General features: G+C 44.5%; 1 pseudogene; it reads left to right on the top strand.

Annotated features, from left to right (window-relative positions):
- The first annotated feature begins 10,184 nt into the window (after positions 1–10,184).
- LOC125101166 (F-box only protein 27-like) lies at positions 10,185–10,916 on the top strand (annotated as a pseudogene).
- The last annotated feature ends 9,282 nt before the right edge of the window (positions 10,917–20,198 follow it).

Here is a 20,198-nt window from a genome sequence, read left to right as displayed (position 1 = left end):
GGAAGATCTCCAATTCCTTCACTCCACAAAAACGTAATCCGGGGGGCGCCTGGGTGGCTCAGTGGTTGGGCCTTTGCCTTCGGCTCGGGTCGTGGTCTCGGGGTCCTGGGATCGAGTCCCGTGTTGGGCTCTCTGCTCTGCGGGGAGCCTGCTTCCTCCTCTCTCTCTCTCTGCCTGCCTCTCTGCCCACTTGTGATCTCTCTCTGTCAAATAAATAAAACCTTAAAAAAAAAAAAAAAAACGTAATCTGTTGGACCGTAATCTGCTACGGTGGGGTAGCAGCTATCAACCTCACCAAGTTAACGTTCTATTTGAACAGCCACTTACGGCTCCTCCTACAGAAAATGGTTCTCGTAGCTCTGGGTAATTTGTACCATAGACACATGTGAAGGCATTCAGCGCTGTTTTTTTTTTCCCTCTTGATTCTCAACATGAGAAAGTATTTCCCAATCATGTCCAACCCTTGAAAGATTAAAAATCTGTATAATTCTGAGGTTTGTACCTTTTCGATAATCTATTTATAGCCCTAAGTGCAACCTCACTCACATAAGGCCCAAATAAAATATTACCAGTCAATGCAGCATTAAAAGTAATGCATTTTTTAAAACTGCTATCCTCTAGATGAAACTATTATTTTCCAACAGGTTTTGGCAGCATCAGAATGATTTTCTTCTACCTTCTCGCCCCACCCCCCAAAACACAAATACAGTCTTGGGCAGAATAGGAATACATAAAACAGGTAACAGTAATGGCTTTTATTTTTTTATTTTTTTTTAAAGATTTTATTTATTTATTTGACAGAGAGAGCTCACAAGTAGATGGAGAGGCAGGCAGAGAGAAAGAGAGAGGGAAGCAGGCTCCCTGCTGAGCAGAGAGCCCGATGCGGGACTCGATCCCAGGACCCTGAGATCATGACCTGAGCCGAAGGCAGCGGCTTAACCCACTGAGCCACCCAGGCGCCCCTTTTTTTTTTTTTTTTTAAACAGTAATGGCTTTTAAAAAGCAGGGGTCCCAGAAGCTCAGACGCACATCCCCATACCAATGCTCTTCTTTGTTCCTACTGTCTGGAAAAATGCATGAAAAAAACAGTTTCAAAAATTTTTTTTTCATTTTTCAATGGACTGAGTTGGCATCACTTAGAGGGAGTCTTATTCAGGCCCCAGGAGCACTGAATCAAGTTCTCTTAATTTTTTTTTTTATTTGATAGGCAGAGATCACAAGCAGACAGAGAGGCAGGCAGAGAGAGACAGAGAAGCAGGCTCCCTGCTGAGCAGAGAGCCCGATGTGGGGCTCAATCCCAGGACCCCGGGATCATGACCCAAGCCGAAGGCAGAGGCTTTAACCTCCTGAGCCACCCAGGTGCCCCTAAAGTTCTCTTAATTTTAACAGCTCACATAACAGTTCACATACATTTTAACAGCTCAGGTAACTGAGAGTGTAATTTGGGCAAAGCCACTTTTGTTTTTTCTTTCCTTGATTCTGTGTTACTTGCATTTTTATGATTTACCCCCAAAAAGCAGTTTCTACTTTTAAAAGAGTATATATCTTGAAAAAAATTAACATTTTACCAAGTTTCCTTTTTGTCTTCTTGGTTAATACTTCTTCTAGATTGCATCCTGACAAAAGGAAGAGTCAGAAGGACAAATGTATCTTTCCTTTTTCTGCACCTACAATGCGATTCAACCGTAATACACATGTAACTATGGAGTTAGTCAAATTAACACACACTATATAGTTTTAAAGGGGTCCTATATATTATCTTCAACATAATTGCATGCATTAAGTCTCTATGAATGTAAGATGGTTGCACTGCGACGTCTGTCGCCCTCCCTGTCAGGGCTGATTCTCTTTCTTTGGATGGCTAGGCAGAGATCCCCGCCCGCCATCATGGCTCTGTGGACATTCCTTCCACCAACTCTCATCAAAGAAACCACATTCCTAGGTGAAGGAAGACAGTTCTTCCTCCAACCAAGGCACGTCCCTCCTCCAAGGGCATGTTCTTGGCATAGGCTAATAAATTCTTAACCCTCATAACCCAAAGGAAGTGTGTATATTGTGTGATTTTATGTTTTTAAATAAAAACATTTATTAAAATTCACAAGACCTTAAAAGTATACTTGGAATGGGAAGACATCTTAAAATTTTTTTTTCATCAGAAAATGATCCCCCAGCATGCACATTACCATCAAAATGATAATCACCACCTCAAATCTATAATCCTACCAAAAGAAGCCCATGCAACAGGAGCTGTTAGATGACAGGGGTTTGCGGAAGCTCACGTTCCCTAAAATATCCTTAGCATTCCTCTCTAAAAAGCATGGGGGAAATCAAAGCAGCTGAAATTGTGGCTTCTTCCTGGCCAGTTCTGAAAAACAATATACCAGAGGCTAGGCATCTTATCTTATGGTCCACATTTCCAGTGAAGTTGAATATAGAAAGTGCATTTGGAGTGGCACATGGTTTGAACTATTTTACTTTAGAGAAAGAAAAATTGAGCAATCCTGGAAGAACTCCCTATTCTTCTTTCTTTAAAAAAAAAATTTTTTTTTTTAAAGTTCCTCTTGAAAACTAGTTACTCCTTTGAACAGGAAGGAAGGGGTTGGAACAGCTGTCCCTGAGTAAATTGGGAGAATGTTAATCACTGTCCCTTCTCTCCTTTACTTAAAGATTAGCTCACATCCCAGGCCCCTGCAAAAGGAAACCGCATACACTTAACTTTTGAGACTACCAGGAGGAATATTTCTGTAACAGTAGTAGTATGTCAGCCGGATCTTAAAGATGCTCAAGTCTGGAAACGTACCCCAAAGGCAACAAAAGCCCAAAGGGTCGGCAGTGGGCTGACTGGACATTTGAGAAAGTCATTTGTATCTTGACTAAAGCTCCCCAGGAAAAAGTCAAACACAACAAAGATGGTTTTTAAAAAAAAAAATGAAACTGACATATACACAGGCATCTGCAACTTTAGCCAGAGTCTTCCTCGGCAGAGTAAACTTGCATAGACCATGTTAGGTTAAAAATATTATATTAAATGCAATTTCCTCTGCAGCTAATATATAACCACACCGTAATCACAAACAGTAATTCTCCCAAACCTGAACAAAAATATTTCGTTCCATATCAGTATTTGAGCACAGACCTAGGTGTGGAAGGATATACAAGGAGCTAAGATTTTTAACAGGGGGAAGGTAAGAGAAGAGGGAAAAGAGAGAGAGAGACAGACTCTCATGGGATAGAAAAACATTCATGGCCTCATACTTGATATGTGCGTACTGGGTAATTCTTAAATTAAATTAAATTAAATTACTTTTAAATAAAAGAGAAACATAACTCTATAAAAGGGGGACAGACTGTTGTTGGATAGAAACATACATGGCAATAACTAGGCAGTGACACAAACATTTGTTTTCAGGATGAAACTATGCACGGTTTCCTTAAAGTCACTGTAATAAGATATTTTATCAACACAGAGTATGACAGACTCTCCACCTACAGGTCATATGCCTTCTGACACAACAGTTAGATATGAGGACAGACATCAATTGCATTTGAAAAATGGGTCTAGACTGTGCGCAGACAGGCGGGGGTCTATGGGATCCAAATGAATCAGACACGGCCTAAAAAACGGACGGTTTGCCACCATGGGACAAGAAGTGAAAGCAGTCCCCTCCATTGGTTTCCCCAGGCGCCCGGAGGTCTGGAGGTCTGTGACCTCAGGGCACGCTAGAGACCACCACCCCAGAGTGGCAGAACACCGAAGTGAGAAGCTAAATCCCAAGTACACATAGCAAAACACATCCCTAAGTCCATCAATATGGCAGCAAGATGCTCGCTTTAGACAGTGGATAGGAAACTGATCAGAAAAAAAAAAAATTAAGGAAACAAAATATTAAAAATGTAGCTGTGATGGAAATCACAAACAGCCTAGAGCTCCTCTCCCTTCGGGAACAGCTGTGTCTGTTAATCCCTGGAGGAGTCCTCCCTGCGATCGCCCTTCCTTCCTTCCTCTGTCTCTCTCTAATAGCTCCCTTGTTCCTGCTGGACAAAACTAGCCCTTTGTGGCTGCTCTCAGAACAACATTAAAAACAGGAATAGGGAAATTGTAAACAGGAGGCTTCTGGTCTACAGGCGAAGACACACACAGGCCTCTGAGGCCTACTTCATGCTAAGCAAAGAAACAGATCTTTGTTGCTAAAGGGATTAGGGCTGCGGGGGTTTCGGAGGCACTGCTGAGGCATTCAACTGGCCTCAAGTAGGGGCTTTGTAAAGAGATACCTCCATTAGAGGTCTGTGAGCGGAAATCATTCATACTCTTTATACAATCTGGGTAATGTGATAGTGTTGGACTGTTCAACGCCTCTGGTGAGGCAGGGTCCTATCTCCTTGAATAGTAAATTCTTCAGCAGCTAAATAGATGGTGGCATAATTACCTTCAGTGACTTTTTTTTTTTTAGGTGGTAGAGGTTCAGGGCTGGCCGCGGTGCGGGGGAGGGGGATCGGTCTTCCACCTTTAACCCTTAGTGGGAGTGATGTTAACGGGTCACCCAGAAGCTGAGAGGCAAAGTCTCCCCAAGTCAGCTCAGAGGCAGGCACTGAACTTCTGGTGCTGGTGTCTCACGTGATCAAAAATGACCCTCTCTGTTCATCCTCTATGTACCGCCAGTGATCAATTTGTCCTCACGGATATCATGATGATAGAAATCTCCGTAACTGCCTCATTCCGTGCCCTGGGCCTCCGCCAACAGACCTAGCTCCTCTCTATCCTATCCTCTCTATCCCCAGCCAGTCCTTCCTTGCCTCCTCCTCCCCAGGTTGCGTTGGTGTTCCCTCTTCTGAGGGAACTTTCTCCATAAACTTGGAGACTCTGGGTGTGTCTGCTACCCCAGCAGGTGATGAGCTCCTTGGGAGCAGTTGCTAATTCATCTTTGTATCTATAATGCCTGGTCCATCATGGGTGCCCAGAGCCATGTCCAGCAGAATGGTGGAAGTTTGACTGTGATGCCTTCAGATCAGATTAGTCCCTATGGTAGCTGGGAAGATTATGGCAGCTTGCCTTAATGGCTTTTGAGGAATTCTTAAAAATTTATCAGTGGTGGGGCGCCTGGGTGGCTCAGTGGGTTAAGCTTCTGCCTTCAGCTCAGGTCATGATTTCAGGGTCCTGAGATGGAGCCCCCCCCCGCCCCCCGCATCAGGCTCTCTGCTCAGCAGGGAGCCTGCTTCCCCCCCCCCCCCCCCGCCTGCTGCTCTGCCTACTTGTATCTCTCTGTCAAATAAACAAAATCTTTAAAAAAAATTTATCAGTGAACTCTTATAGAGAACCTGGGGTCTTAAAAAAGCAAACAACAACAAAAACCTCACTGTAGCCAGTGAGGAAAGAAAAGGAGTCCTCCAAGGAAGATGGTAAGAAGTCACATCCCTAAAAAAAGCCAGCAGACTTCTAAGGGACCTGACTCATTCTGACCCGGCCTCCACATTCTTCTCAGTTAAGGAAGTGTCATCAGCAAAATGGAAATGCTCTTTGGGTTCATATTTAGAGTTCCTGGAAATAAATATTAATTATGGTATCAGCTGTTGTCTACTCGGGAAACTTCTCAGAGATTATTCCAAATATTAGAACTATGGGAAGAGATGGTCCATCAGAGTTAAGGGACACTTTCCCCCAGTACAATCAGACCCATCCTAGACGGCTGACAAACTCATTTGGGTAGATGTTGATTCTGCAGAACTTCACTTAGAAGGGATTCTGGTTTGGGTATAAGATAAGCTTGCAAATGCTGTGGAGGCTTTGCAACAACTGACGGAAGGCTGCTGTTTTTCTCCATTGACGCTCCCAGTTCTCTGGGATGTGCCTCTCTGTGAGCATGGCCTTGGATGCCATTAATTGTTAGCTCTCCCCATTGTTCACCATTTTCTATCCAGATTACCTCTCTTCTCGCCATTTGGCAGATGGGACTCTGTTCTTACATTATTAACATCACTGTCTCCAAAAAGCAGTTATACATGGAAGGAAGAAGACAGAGTAATGAGATCATGGGCTTTGTCTCTAATTCTGCCACTGACTCCAACACCCATTCAACCAACAGAGGCTGTGCACCACACACTGGGCTGGGCACACTGAGAAGAGAAGCAGGACAAGGGACTTGGTGTGAGGAGGGGGAGGCACACAGAAACAGAGTGGCTAATCCCATGACAGCAACCTGCACAAGACCTTCTCTGAACACTGTGAAGCTGAAGAAGTTCAGGAAGTCCTCCTGAAAGAGACAAGCGCTTAGCCCAGAAGATCCCAGATGGATAAAAAAGTCACAGTCATTTGGGACAACTATAGATATATGAATATAAACTACAAACCAAGTAAGATTACTGCATTGATATTAAATTCTTGGATGTAATAATGGCACTGTGGTTATGTAAGAGAGTGTGCTATACTTACTTAGCAGATACACACTGAACGACTCATGGGTCTGGAGTCACAATACCTAAAGTTACTTTCAAATGGTTCAGAAAAAGATGTGCTGATGAGCGTGTGTGTGTGTGTGCATGTGCGTGCATGCATGTGTGTATACATTTATAAATACATAAAGGGATTCAGGGAAGAGAATAAATATGCAGAATGTTAGCCAATCTAGGTATACATGAACATTTCTTGTACTATCTTTTAGTTGTCTGCACTTTTTCAAATTTTCAAAATAGAATACTGGATAAACAATTGTTAAAAATACATACATATAGGGGTGCCTGGGTGGCTCAGTCAGTTGAACATCTGACTCTTGATTTTGGCTCAGGTCCTGATCTCAAGTTTGTGAAATCAAGCCCCACAGAGGGCTCCGTGCTAAATATGAGCCAGGTTAAGATTCTCTCTCTCCCTCTACCCTTCTCCCCCCTCCACAAAAAGAATACACACACACAACTGATCCTCGAATAATGCAAGGATCAGAGACACACACCTTCATGCATTCAAAAATCCATATATAACTTTTGACCGCTGGAACACTTAATAACCTATTGTTGACCAGAGCCTTACTAAAAACAAAGTCAATTAAAATGTATTTTGCATATTAATTTGTATCACATACTGTATTGCTATAATAAAGTAAACTGTAAGTGTTATTAAGAAAAGAAAATGTTGTGGGGCCAGTTGGTCAAGTGTCTGACTTGATCTCAGCTCAGGTATTCAACTGAAATGGGCTCCATGCTGGGTGTGAAGCCTCCATTAAAATAAAATATAATAAATATATAAAATATAACAAAATAGGGACACCTGGGTGCCTCAGTCAGTTAGGTGTCTGCTTCTTGGTTTTGCCTTGGATAGTGATTTCAGGGTTCTGGCATCAAGCCTTACGTTGGGCTCCATGCTCAGTGGGGAATCTGCTTGAGGATTTCTCTCCCTCTCCCCTCCTCATTTTCTCTCTCTCTCAAATAAATAAAATCTTTAAAAAAAATAAAAAGAAAAAAGAAGTTATTGTTACAAAAATCCTAAGGAAGAGAAATTACATTTACAGTACTGTTCTGTATCTAAAGGGAAAAATCCACACTTGTAAGTGGACCTGCGAAGCTCAAACTTGGGTTGTTCAAGAGCCAACTGCATTTATAAAGCTATTACAAGAGCTAAGACTGGCCTGGAAAAAGATAAGTGAGCATGAGTCAGATAAAGACCAAAGGAGCATGGGATTTGGGGGTGGTAGCTGGTATGCACACAACCAAAGGTGATACTTAGGTATATTTATCAAATGAATGAAAGAGTTAAACAAGACCATTTATGCAGGGAACTGTAAGCAGATCAGACCCAAGTGAACATAAGGTTTCTGTTAAGGAGCAAGAGCCCATTTGGCTATATGGTAGGGAGGGGGTCCATCATGGAGGCCTCTGTATATTCTGCCAAGGTCCTGGGACTTTATCCTGTGGGCGACAGGAGCCATGAGCAGGAGGCAATGTGGTCAGATTAGCATCAAGAGGGACCACCCTGGCAGTCAGGTGTCATGTGGAGTGATGGAGCACAGACCTCAAGGCAGGAGACAAGGGTACCAATCAGGATGCCTTTGGCTCCCTTAAGCACAAAGCCCTGAGTCTAACTGCCTGAATTTATCAAGAGACTTATTATCCAACATAGCTGCAAGCTCTGAAATGACAGGCAGCAGATGTGGTTGATTCAGTGGCTCAAAAATGTAACCACGGACCCAGGTTCCATCCTCTCTGCCCTCTACCACTCTCTGCAGCGGGCTCTGCCTGCAGACTGCCTTTCCTCATCTTTACGGGACGGCTGTAGACATTCCCAGAGTGATGTGTGGACACGGTGAACATCACAGACAGAAGGGAACCGCTCCTTCTTTGGTCTCTTTCTTAGCAAGGAAAACTCTTCCAGAAGATTCCCAGCAAACACTGCCTCACATCCCACTAGCCCAGATTGGATCACAAGCCCATTTCAAAACCAATCACCATCAAGGGAACAAGATTATATGTTTGGCTCAGAGTAAGAATTTATACACAGAGGGAATGAACTCTGATGAATCATCACTTAAAACACTTGGGAGCCTACAGGTCTGGGCAAAAGATGCTAGAAGCCTAAACTAAGATAATGGTGGTGAAGAATGAAGAGATGAGAACAGATTCAGGATTTATTTAGGAAGTTACGTTGGTACAATCTGGTGATGGACTGAAGGTGAAGAAGAAAGAAAAAGGGTTTGGAAAGGACACCCTCCGTAATTCCAGCTTGAATGAATGGGGTCAGGAAGTGCCATTAACTGAGGTAAGGCACCCACAAGGAGAGCAGAGGAGGGTTTGGGGAAACAGTGGTTTGGGGCTTATTCAACTGGAAGTGCCTGTAGGCTTCAGAATAAAGGTTCTGGGCCGTGAGCAGAATACAGGACTCAAACTGTTATCCCGCACAGGTGGTCCATACTTAGCCATGGTTCTCAAACCAGGCTTTGGTCTCTACAGACATTTTTGAACCAATATTTAACCACTGAGAGATTCCAAATAGGATTATGTATTTCTGGTTTCTCTGGGAAATCTGGAAAAATCTGGAAATACTGGTTCTGAACTGCTGCCTGTCGCAGTTGGTGGAGGCCAGTAGCAGCCATACTCTTTAGCTAGAGTAAGAGGTTCTCTGGCCCGCCACATTCACCCACTATCTCTCTGCGTTTACCTGCTTGGCCCTGAAGCCATTTCCAGCCAACGCTCTCCTCACCATCTTGGGAAAGAGCCTGAACTGCAGAAACACAGCTGGTAGTCAACGGTATTTAGATGGTGGTCAAAGACCTCACTGTGGATGCAAACACCCAAAGAGAAAGTGGAATGAAGAAGGTCAAGGAGGTCATCCTGGAGCCATAAGTGTTTTAGAAACAGAAGAGAAATTCACGCTGGAGAGAAAAACAAAGAAACTGGAGCGGAGCAAGTGAGCATGAAGGCTCAAGAGCTAAGAGAGGAGAGCTGAAGTCAGAGGGAGGGCTCTCCTGTGCCACATGCAATAGGACATCCAACGGAAAGAAGGCTCCCAAGGACATGCGACATTGAGGAAGGAAGTCATGGGTGGCCCAGGAGCCTAGCTGTGTGGCATGGTGAGGGACAAGGCAGACAGCAGTGGGGTGGGTGGAAGATGAGAATGAGTGGATACAGTGTGCATTGGCTGCTTGGGTGAGAAAGGAGGAGTAAAGCCGGATGAAACTAGGGAGGCTATGGGGTCAAGGCATGGTCCCTTGGTAGGATCAGAGAAACTTGGATACTGTAAAGCTAAAAAGAAGCCAAGGATGAGGTGAAGGCTGTAGAAATCTAACAGAGGGATGAACAACAGAACCAAGTCCAAAAGGAGGTGGTAGGGGCAGGGGAACAAAAAGGTGAGACGTGGGTAGCTAGCTGGATTCAGTGCAAAGACAAGAGGCCTCCGAGGCTAGAGCACTGGAGGTGATAATAAATCGGGAGGCAGATGGGTGTGTTCAATAATTTGAGAGCTGGTGCACCTGGACCGCTCAGTTACCAAGCTTCTGACTCTTGGTTTTGGCTCAGGTCACAATCAGCTACCCCACCCTCAGCCTGGAGTCTGCCTGAGATCCTCTCCCTCCACTCCACCGCCACCACCCCCACCCCCGCATGCACATTCTCTCGTGCTCAAATTAATTAATTAAATCTTAACAACAACAACAACAACAACAACAACAAAAAGAAATTGGAGAGCTAAGTCCTAGCGGAGCCTGATGCTGACAGGAGGTACAGGGGGTGCATGGCAGTTGGGGGGAACCATCAGTGCCTCGACCTTCAGGGATGAACCTGCCCAGGGCCCCCAACCAGAACCCAAACCCAAGGAGGTGCTAGACCTGAGCCAACCACCACCCCAGCTATTCCTGGCGGTGCTGAGCCACATACCCAAACCCCCCACCCTCCCTCGCACACTGCTGGGGTGCTGTTGCCAGAGATGCGGGAGCTAGCATACCCTGGTGGACAGCCAGGCCCTGTGGCTGCTCATCCTGTCCTAGGACCACGGCGCTCTGCCACTGCTGGACCATAGCTGCCTGTACCCCGACCCCCACACCCCCACTGGGGTGGGGTCCTGCCTCCTGGGCCACTTCTGTGAGCAAGAGCAGATGGATCGATGCAACCTCACTTGTAATGCCTGCAGCCAAGAAAGCCTCTGGAAACGGATCGTGTAGCATGGTGGGGAAGGCTGGGTGGTGGAGGTGAACAAGTCAACAGTGCCCAGAGCTCCTTGCTTTGTCTTTCTTCAACAGATGTGGTGAGAAACAGCTCTTAGACTTGGAGGAGCAGGGTGTATGGCCAGAACTGGTAGATGGTGACAATTGAGACTTGTCAACCAGAGGGTCCTGGCTAAATTCTCTGCTCAGCCTGATCCCATCCACCAGTGGAACAACAATGTCTGCTTTCTGGTCACTCACATGTTCTCCAACATCAAGATGGGCCAGGCGCTTTGAGTCTTTCAACAGTGTGGCCAGGACACTCAGGTCCAGGTTAGTTGCTATGGAGACCATGGGGTCAACTCCAGGTTGACGGTGCAAGCCTTAGTCAAGGGCTGTCCTTGCAAAACAACCTAACTGGGACCTTCCAGCACCTGGGATCCTTGGCCAGGACTTCTCATTAACCAAGGGTATGTCCTTCCCTGACATCCTGGGTACTCCAGAGTCCATTCCAGGGTTCTGCTGGGCACCGTCTTCAGCTTCTGGAAACTACAAGAAAGTTCTCCTATCAGAACTGCCTACTGCTGTTGAAGGGCAGTTCTTCCCCTGTTGGGGGTGTAGAGAGGCAACAGGTGAGCATGGAGGAATGCTGGTCCTGGAGAGAGCTTCTTGCCCTCCTCACTAGGCCCTCTAATTCAGCCCCAGTCCCCTCTGGCCTTGTCTCCTTGTATGCCTGCTTCAAGGGCTTTATCAGTCCCTTTTGGGAAGGACTCTCACCTCTGAACTAGGATCTCATCCTTAGGGCTGAGATAATCCCAGCTACCTTGGGTGACAAACTTAACCTCCTGTAGCTTCAAGACTGGACCAGGTCTTGCAGCTGAAAGTCAATTCACTCAAAAAAATGTCTAGAGATCCTCAAGGACTCCTGTAATCATATGGTACAGAAAATTATTTTTTTATTTTGAAATTTTTCACAAACATTGAGAGAATGACAACTATCTGCCAGCCACATGTAATATATTTATTATTTTGCCAGAAAGAAAGAAAAGAAATTTGAGAACTACTAATTGTCCTGTCACAAGGGAGGACTTAGTAACCCTTCAAAGAGATCCTCCAAGGTGCCAATCCTTTTCCATTTGGTATGAAGGATGGGATAGGATGGGAAGAGTAGAGAGGACTATCTCCCTGGCAGCAAAGGTAGAAGACAGAGCTCGTTTTCAAGCCTTGGGAAGCTGAGTTCCTACTGGCAGAAAGAAAAAAGCACACCCTGGATAATCATTCTCCTAGAGGAAGGCAGAGGCAGCAGCTCCAAGGAGAGAGGGGAAGGATCATAGCCCACATATGCCTTGAGGGCTTGTGACTTCCACAGCCTCTGGGTCAACTCTGGTGGGCCACTGGGTTTGGATGAATGTTTGTCCCCTCCCTTATGCTTAACTCAAACAGAAGTGCCTGACGTAACCAAGAGGGCAGGAAATGTAACTCCACTCATGCAGGTGTGTTCACCAGTGACTGTAACATCAATCCCTCTGAAGCAAATGAGCACAAGGTGTTGGTCAGATGTTACAGTAGGCTTTGGCTCTACCTCTATCCAAGGCCCTAAGGCTTCCTTCCTGGAGGTGTGTGCCAAAACAATTTTGGTAACGAGAAAGCATTCTGTGGTATTTTTCTGAAGAAACGTTCTATCCTGAGGAGTCAGAGAGATTCCAAGGCAATGGATTCTGATGGCAGCCCACTGTTGAGATCCAGGCTGTCACTGCGACCAATGACAACCTTCCTGGTTTGGGGCTGCAGGGTCTCCAGGGTTGTCTGAGGTCCCAGAGCTGGGGCTGGGCACTGTGGCCCATGTTCCATTTCCCAGAGTGAAAGCTCTGAAGAACACAGAGAGTTTGCCACAACTCACCCTTGACATCCAAACCCATGTAAGACCTCCCAATTCAATGACTTTTATCCTAAATTGTGGGTTAACAGAGACAGAGGTGAGGGGTGACACCTAGTAGCTTCAGTGAACAATCCCAGCACTCCAGCAGTCAACAGTCTTCCCTTTCCTTTCCCCACCACATTTTAATAAAATTTCCCAAGCATAATTATTTTGTTGTCTGTCTTCTGTGTCGTATTTATTTTTATGGCGAGTTGCTATGAGACAAAAACAAACAAACAAACAGAAAGCACTTTAAAAAAAAAAACGCATGAGAAAGATGCCTGGACAGGTCACTAACTTGACATTAGGAATCCCGAGAAGAACTAAAATTTAGCTGATATAAAAATCTCACATCTTAAAAGCGCTCTCTGATCTTAAAGATAATAATATTCTGGTTACAGCCCTTCCATGGGAGAAAGACAATATTCTTTAATTCCTTCTGCAAACTGGGGGCATTAAAATAGACCCAGGGTTGCAAGAGGTAGGCATGCTAGCATCATTCCTCCAGTTTTGAATGATGTGCTTCAACTCACTGTGCATGTCCCCAGAGGGGATGGAAAATATCTTTCAAGAACATGCTGAACACCCCTCTGTCAGAAACAATTTTTGGGTACTGAGGTGTAGAGAAGAAGCAGAGAACACATCATCCCTTGGGGTTCCTGCCTGGGCAGAACAGTTCTGCCTCTGTTAGATGCATGTCCTCATTATCTTTGATCACCGGCCCCTGCTCCACAAGCATGGGGCCACCCACCTGCTAGGCTGGGGACACAATAGTCCAGGTCCTCAAGAAGCTTCATTTGTCCTGGCAGAGCCAGATGCCCAGACAATTACAGGACAATAGCCCACTGTGAGAAGAACATTGATGAGAACCCAAACCAAACACGACTCTTCATTATACATCAGTGGGAAGAGGGCACCATTGAGAGCTGACCTCCTGTAACACCAGGGCACTGGGGGCTCGTTTCTCATGAAACACAAGAGCCCTCTGGGGCAGGTGACTTTATCTCCATATTCTGACTGACGCCCAAGGTCACCAAGAGAGTGAGGGACAGAGCTGGGATTAGAATCCCGGTTGCTCCAATTTCATGCTTTTTTATCGAGTAACACTTCTAGTAGCATTTTTTAATTGACTCCCTGAACTGAATGTTACTACTGGTACTTCTCTCATGGCCTGGAAGGATGGCTATTTGTGTACTCGTCCATTGTACAGGACTGCAAATTTCAAAGATACAAAGAGCATCTCATTATGTGTTTTGTGTGTGTATAATTTTTAAGATAAGGTATGCCTCTCGGATGAGCGGACAATAGGCAGACATCTGAACAAAATGAGAGCAATCCCTGAGGATGATGGGGGGACAGAAGATTGGGAAGGGGGACATTCCAGGCAGAGGACACAGCAAATGCAAAGGCTGTCCATCAAGAGCTGAGTTTGAGAAATAAAACCTCTATCTTACCCCTCCTCTGTCACTCTGTCTCCTGCCTCTGTTTTATTTTTCTTCAAGGCACTCTTCACTACTTGATACTACATTTCTGGGCTCATTTGCTTACCATTTATCCCTCATCTACACTACGAGCTTTGTGAGGACATGGGACTTTGTTTTCACTGATCCTCAGAATCTAGAAGAGATCTGCATACAGAGGAAACTCCATCCATATTTGTTTAGAAACATATGAATAAATGTATAAAGCATCATTTTTTTTTGAAGATTTTATTTATTTATTTGACAGAGATTGCAAGTAGACAGAGAGGCAGGCAGAGAGAGAGGGAAGCAGGCTCCCCAACGAGCAGAGAGCCCGATGTGGGGCTCGATCCCAGCACCCTGGGATCATGAGCTGAGCCGAAGGCAGAGGCTTTAACCCACTGAGCCACCCAGGTGCCCCACATCATATGTATTTTTAAGCTTTACTTTTATGAAAGTACTTACCATGCACAATCTCTGAACTAAGCACTTTACATAGATCTACTTCATTTACTTCTCACCCAAACCCCATTGCAGTGGGTATTCTCATCTGTACTTTACAGGTGGTGCAAGTGAACTCAACCCATAAGTGGCAGAGCTGGGATGTGAGCCAAAAGCTGTAACTTTCCAATGGGGGAATGAGATTTCTTGGCGGAAAGATAATCTCTTTAATAAATGGTATTGGACAAAACTGGACAGCTACATGCAAAAGAATGAAAGTGGACCAACTTCTTCCATCGTGCACAAAAATAAACTCAAAATTGATTATAAACCTATACATGAGACCTAAAACCATAAAACTCCTAAAAGAAAGCCTAGGCACTAATCTCTTTGATATCAGCCTTACCAACATATTTATGGATGTGTCTCCTCAGGCAAGAGAAACAAAAACAAAAATAAACTATTGGGACTACAGCAAAATAAAAAGGTTTTCCATAATGAAGCAAACCATAAACAAAATGAAAATTTGACCTAACGAACAGGAGAAGGTATGTGCAGATGACATATCCAATAAAGGGTTAGTATCCAAAATATATAAAGACCTCAACTCAGCACCAAAACCACAAATAATCTGATTTAAAAACAAGCAGGGGACCTGAATAGACATTTTTTCAAAGAAGACATACATATGATCAACAGATAAATGAAAAGACCCTTAAATCACTCATCATCAGGGAAATGCAAATCAAAACCACAATGAGATATCACCTTGCACCTGTCACAATGGCTAGTATCAAAAAGACAAAAAATAACAGGTGTTGGTAAGGATGTGGAGAAAAGAGAACCTTGTACACTGTTGGTGGGAATGTAAACTGATGCAACCATGGTGAAAATCAGTACGGAGGTTCCCCTAAAAATTAAAATAAAAATGTCATAGAATTCAGTAACTCCACTACTGAGTATGTACTCAAAGAAAATGAAAATATTAATTCAAAAAGATGTATGTATCCCTCTGCTTATTTTAGTATTATTTACAGTAGCCAAGATACAGAAACAACCCAGGACTACACTGAGAGACAGAAGTTGTGGTATATCTGTGTGTACTTACGTGTATATATATGTATACACACATGTGTGTGTGCACATACACACGTGTATGCAAACAATGGAATTATCATTCAGCCATAAAAAAAGAATGAGATCTTGTCATTTGTGACAATGTGGATGAACTTACAGGTATTATGTCAAGGGAAATAAGTTAGACAGAGAAAAACAAATACCAGATGATTTCACTTACATGTGGAATCTAAAAAAAAAACACAACAAATGAATTCACAAACAAAAAACAGAAACAGACTTATAAATATGGAGAACCAACTGGTGGTAGCCAGAGGGAAGGGATGAGGGAGATAGATGAAACAGGTGAAGGGGATTAAGAAGTACAAACTTCCAGTTATAAAATAAGTCATCTTATAAATACTTATAAGTATTTATAAGTATATTATATATATATCTTATATATAAGTATTTATAAGTATATATATACATATAAATAAGTAATCTTATAAATACTTATAAAATAAGTAATTTCATCTCTTCACAGACATGAAAAGTACAGCAGAGGGAATACAGTCAGTAACATTATAATAATGATGTATGGTGACAAACAGTAAATATATGTATTACAGTAAGCATTGTGTAATGTACAGAATTGTTGAATAACTCTACTATGCACCTGAAACTAATATAACATTGCATGTCAGCTATACTTAGACAATAAAAGTTTTTTAAAAAAGAATAGTATCATACCATATATTCTTTTTTGTACCTTTTTTCCCTTAACAATGTATCATCAAGCACATTCTTATAGGATTAAATATTCTCTTACACTATTAAAAAAAAAAAAAGCCCATGCCTTTTAACCAAAACATTCTAATCTGGGAGTGCCTGGCTGGCTTAGTTGGTGGAGCATGAGACTCCTGATGTGGAGGTTCTGAGTTCAAGCCCCATGATGTGTGTACAGATTACTTAAAAATAGTATCTTTAAAACAAAACAACATTATTCTATTCTTGCTAAGCCTACGGTGGCCATGGGAAGCCCTCAACAAATATTGACTGGATTAAATTAAATATATTCAGTGCAGAGAAGGGGCAAGCTCCAAGACAATATAATGTGGAATTTGGAGAGCAAGTTAGAAGATGCTCATCCTGATATGGAAGCTAAAAAAAACTGCCATAAAAGATACAAGGTTAGTTGAATGTGCACATTTTCTCCCAGAAATTTACCCACATAAGAAATGATGTCAAGGGTGGGGCTCACACGGCAATGGCACTTCCTAATGCCACCGAGGCTACCTGAAGACGTGGATTTCAACTCCACTAATGGCAGGCAAGTTCTGACCGCAGAACATTGTCAGGTCTGTGAGGAGGAGGAGTTGTGATGACAAGTTTTTGGTGACCTAAAGGAAATGCTGAAGAGCGGGAATTGGATGAGGAGACCCTGCCAGAGTCGGCTAGAGGCCCTGCATGTGGTGTGCTGGAGAATTCTGTTCTGTTGAAAGGCAAATCCCAAAGACAAAACTCAAACGTCTTCATCCAGAAGAGGTTAGGAGAAGCATCCCACAAAGACTTATTAAGCACTTCTGATGAACCACTTTGATGTCATGCTGGCTAGGACAAATCCAGATCCTAGATGCTGAGAAGGTGTTACCCAGAATCAGCACCACAGATGTTTTCAGAGGATTCTCCACCATTCTGGCTGTGGGGCTAAGTTAGCACTCAGGTGAGGAGGTGGCCCTGCCACTAGTAGGTGACCTCTGAGCCTCCACAGTCCCAGACTGAAATGGTGAAGACGGCTCCTCAGGCAGGAAGTGTGGGAGTAAGCCTCCAGGCTCAGATGCCGCCGAGCAGCAGCAGCACCACACCCAGCTCTGCCTTCTCTGCCTCTCTCCGATGGGGATCATGAGGAGTCCTCTGTCTCACAGGCTGTTCCAACACTCAGGTGAGAGAGAGAGACTGGCTCTATGAACACATTCACTGAGCCAGGAGTTTCTGTTATCGCTAAGTAACACATCCATCACCACAAGGAAACGGACACTTTTCCCCATTTCTCTTAGACTTATCTTAAAGTATTTATTCCCCCTTTTCTTCTCCCATAAGCACAGCTTGGGTTTTCCAACATCAAACCGCCTTTCCCTACTCACAAACCTAAATACAGACTGAAACTAAAAGCATTGAGGCCTTCATGTCCGTATTCTGGTCCCTTCTCTGAGATCATAAGGGAGACCTTGGGACGCCCTGTGGTTTCCTGACTTCTGAGAACCCTCACAGGTGCCATCTCGTGGGACTCTCCCAAAGATGCCTAAAGGCAGGCTGGCAAGTGGTTACTCCTCATTTTAAAGAGGAGGCCACCAAATAAATAAAAAGAAATAATAAAAAATAAACAAGAGGCCACAGCGTCTAGCAGGCTATACAAGTGGCCGGAGGCGCAGGGTCCCCACGCTAGTGAAGAGGGAGCTGGACTCGAGCCCAAGCCAGTTGACCTCATGCCTAGAGTCCTTTCCCTAAACGTCATGACCACGGGTGCCACAAGCCATCCTGGCCCTCTTGACACTTAACCCTCTAGACACTAAAAGAGCCAGTAGATTAAGTCAATACCAGAGTATTCACAAGCAAGGGTTTAAACTCTGGCTCTCCTCACTTATTTATACAGGTGACTTAACTTCAACTTTCTCAGTCATAAAATAGAAAAACGTACATGGCACAACAACGAGGATTTTAGAAATCCCTAATACGCAATGTTTTAAAATAGCTGACATTCATAGCAACTGGCCATGCTCCAGGCACATTTTCCCAGGAGGCAACACGAGTCAGGCATCTCAGGCTGAGCATCTCGCCCCCAGATGCAGAATGAAGAACTTGGCTTTGTTGGCTCTTTCAGAATGGATCAGGCTCAAGGCACGTCTGCCCTCTGAGCCTCCCACCACCACCCACCATCCACACTGCTGCTCAAAATGGCCTTAGCAGGCCTTCTAGCTATCCAGCTGTGTCAGTCATTCATCCTTCCAGACCTTCAGCCCTTCCGCTACTCTAACTGCAAACACATTTCCTCATACCGTGCTTCAGATCAGGCAAACAGGAGACAGAGCAAACACTTAAGAGTCCTCAACATCAAGGGGCATCAAGGTGCTGGGAGTGTGACCCCTTCTGGCTCAGGTATGGAGAAGTAAGTGCCCCTGCCTAGCTCCTCCCTCCCCCCAAAACCACCGGCAGCTACCCACATTTCACTGGAACTGCAGTGAGGCTCCTGGCTTCTTTTAGGAAGAAACCTCCACCTTGCCCAGCACTTTGGCCTACCAAGGCACCAAGGCTAGCCCTCTTCCTTCCTCTGAAGCATTTTAAGATAAAATGCATTTCATCAATCTAGCACACTGCCCCTCGGATTCTTCCTCTGAGCCATTTCAACCTGCCATGGTTCACTTACATCACGTGATGCAAGAGGGGCCCCCTAAGAGAGGCCTCACACACTGGCCAAAGGGGACTGCTCCAGAAACAGGTATTTCCAATGACTGCTTCCTTAGCTCAGAAAAAGACATCACTCTGTCTCTCATGACAGGAATATCTGGAAGTCCTCCCTGATTCTTTTTTTCCTCAACTCCTATATTCACCCCAGGTCTACCTTCCAAGTACATCTCAAACCTGTCTACCTCTTTCCATCTCCACTGCCTCTTCTCTGAGCTACTGTCAAGCTATTGTCAACACTACCCTACACTCCTGAGAAGCCTCCTAACTGGTCTACCCACTTCCCCTCTTGAATTCTGGCACAATGTTGGTTACCCTCCAGATTCATTCTCCTCTTCTTGGGGAGCTGGAATATGGCAATCCATTCAGAGACTTCATTTTCCAGACACGCCCCCATCTTCCCACCCAGTGCACACACACTCGGGCAGCTACATTGACTACATGGCCATGCTTACTGGCAAAATGTGAATGGAAATGATGTACACAAATTTCCATACCATGTGTTGCAAAGTAAACGACAGCCCAGGACTTCCTCTCTTACTCCCTTTCTGTGGGCTAGAATGTGGATAAGGAGCTGAGCCAGCTCTGACCTTATAGATGAACACAGCAACCCAAGGGAAGGTGAAGAGGAGAGAAGGACCCTCAGTCCCAGAATGATCTTGTGGAATAGAGCCACCTCTGTGGCTGGATCGCTGTGGCCAGTGTGATCAGAAGAGACTGGAGTGGCAGTAAGACTAGAAGTGGATAGATCAATGTCAAGGCTACTGTAGAACAGGGACTGGAACACCGACGGCTTTGACAGAACAATGGAGATGAAGGGATGCTGGATGTATTGTGAAGGCATGATTAACTGACTTTCCTGGTAATTGGGGTATGAGAGAAAGGGAGAAGTCAGGGAGGACACCCAGGTTTCTGGCCTGAGTCCCTGCAAGGATGATACGGGTGTGAACTGATGCAGAGAAAAACTGAAGGTGGAGACTCTATGCGGGGAATGATCAGGAATTAATTTTGGACATGCCTAAGAGTAGAGGTTACCAGAGCCCGAATTTAGAGTCAAGACTACCTGGATTTGAGTCCTGACTCTGACACTTAACTGTGTGACCTTGATGGAGTTACTTAAATCCTCTGTGCTTTGGAGTTCTCATCTATAAAATGAGGATGGATAATAGCCCCAGTCTCACAGAGTGCATGTAAGGAGGAAATGTGTGCATTCCAGACTTTTTTGTGTGTGCTGTTTGA

This window comes from Lutra lutra, chromosome 5 (assembly GCF_902655055.1).
Source record: "Lutra lutra chromosome 5, mLutLut1.2, whole genome shotgun sequence".
Lineage (NCBI taxonomy): Eukaryota > Metazoa > Chordata > Mammalia > Carnivora > Mustelidae > Lutra > Lutra lutra.
The sequence above is the reverse complement of the archived record's forward strand: the minus strand, read 5'-3'. Positions and strand labels throughout refer to the sequence as shown.